This window comes from Mandrillus leucophaeus, unplaced genomic scaffold (genome assembly GCF_000951045.1).
Source record: "Mandrillus leucophaeus isolate KB7577 unplaced genomic scaffold, Mleu.le_1.0 Scaffold535, whole genome shotgun sequence".
In the NCBI taxonomy this organism is placed as follows: Eukaryota; Metazoa; Chordata; class Mammalia; order Primates; family Cercopithecidae; genus Mandrillus; species Mandrillus leucophaeus.
Genome location: NW_012105753.1, coordinates 849137 through 851238, shown reverse-complemented (window position 1 = coordinate 851238; position 2102 = coordinate 849137).

Sequence of the window (2102 nt, the reverse complement as noted above, 5' to 3'; positions counted from 1 at the left end):
TCAGGAGTTTGAGACCAGCCTGGCCAACATAGTGAAACCCTGTCTCTACTAAAAATACAAAAATTAGCTGGGCATGCTGGCGTGCACCTGTAGTCCCAGCTACTTGGGAGGCTGAGGCAGGAGAATCACTTGAACCTGGGAGGCGGAGATTGTGGTGAGCTGAGATTCCACCACTGCACTCCAGCCTGTCTCTGTCTTAAAAAAAAAAAAATCTGGTCATTATGGAAACTTTCAGTGGAACAAATTACAATGGAAAAATTACAAATGGTGACAATAAAACACTTCAACATGTTTCCCAAAAGCAGAATTGAAAGGCAAACAATGAAGCTCAACAGAATAGACAAGAAAAATGTTAAGTATTTAGTAAAAATAAAAATCAATGTGGACAAGCAATTCTTAAAAGACAGAATACCAATGAATAGTAATCATTGAATCATTTTCAACTTTCTATACTATTTTTCCTTTACCAAATTAGATTTTATTTATTTATTTATTTGTTTGTTTGTTTGTTTTTGAGACAGGGTCTCACTCTGCCACCAAGGCTGGAGTACAGTGGTGTGATCATGGCTCACTGCAGCCTCGACCTCGCAGGCTCAACCCATTCTCCTGCCTCAGCCTCCTGAGTAGCTGGGACCACAGGTGTGCACCACCATGCCCAGTTAATTTTTCTATTTTTCGTAGAGACAGGGTCTTGCCATGTTGCCTAGGCTGGTCTCAAACTCCTGAGCTCAAGTTGCCTTCCCATCTTGGCCTCCCAAAGTGTTAGGATTACAGGCATGAGCCACTGCACCCAGCCAGATTTCCCTTAAAAGAAACAGGCCTCAATGCTGACAAGAATGCAGTATGAGTGAGTGGGCCAGGTTAGAAGGTCAACTCTGCTTTCTGTGGTAATTTAGTGGCCCAGTTTTTTTCCATTCATTTGCTCTGCCATTTCCCGTTAAAGCCGTGTGGTTGAAGTGAGGTCACAGGCAAATCTGTGTTCTAGCTTGCATAAAGGAAGCAAAAGAAGTTTAGGGCAAGCAATGTTCTTTGAAGCAAGAGAGGAGAAATTCTGCTCAGAAGGCCACACTGAGTTGCAAGGGAGCTTGGGAGCTGTAGTCTTTGGGCAGGCAGTTATATATCTTTCCTAAACACTATTACTTTGAAATAAGATCGCATCCTTTAATTGAATAACTCATTTTTTTATAGTCTTTCCTAAGGAAACAAATGAATTTCAGAAAACAAATGTTGATTACCTGATGAACACTAACTCAGCCAATGACAGAAATGTTCAGTATGTTATTTACTGGAGAAGGAAGCTACTTGAGAAGCATCTATATAGTTTTATTAACGGGTGTTAGAGGCCATGATTAAATGAGATGGAACATGACTGGAGAGTGTTATTTGTTTGTTTGGTTGGTTTTTTGAGACAGGGTATCACTCTGTCACCCAGGCTGGAGTGCAGTGGCATGATTGTGGCTCATTGCAGCCTCAACCTCCCTGGGCTCAGGGGATCCTCCCACCTCAGCCTCCTGAGTAGCTGGGACTACAGGCATGTACCACCACTTCCAGGCTAACTTTGAAATTTTTTGTAGAGACGGGGTTTCACCATGTTGCCCAGGCTGAGAGAGTTTTAAATAAGAGAGAGAACGTTCTGCTTGCTTTATGGAGGACAAGTGGAAGCTGTTGCTGTAGTCCAGGAGACAAGTGATGATGGTAGTCTGTGCTAGAGTTTAGGAGTAGTGACAATCTTTTGAATATTAAACCTTTGTTAGCTCTATAGATTTTGGAAAGAACAATTTGTTGGGGAGGCCACATTTCACACTTCACTTAGCTCATAATGTAAGAAATAGTAGCAAAAGATCAATGTATGGGGGGTGTTGGTAGGTACCCGAACAGTGCTATTTTTAAATTGCCAGTTAATTTTAGCTAGAGAGGTCGGCAAAATTCCAAGAAACTGAATACAAAAAGACACTTCTTTGTTTTTTTTTTTTTGAGACGGAGTCTTGCTCTGTCACCCAGGCTGGAGTGCAGTGGCTCGAACTCGGCTCACTGCAAGCTCCGCCTCCTGGGTTCACGCCATTCCCCTGCCTCAGCTTCCCGAGTAGCTGGGACTACAGGCG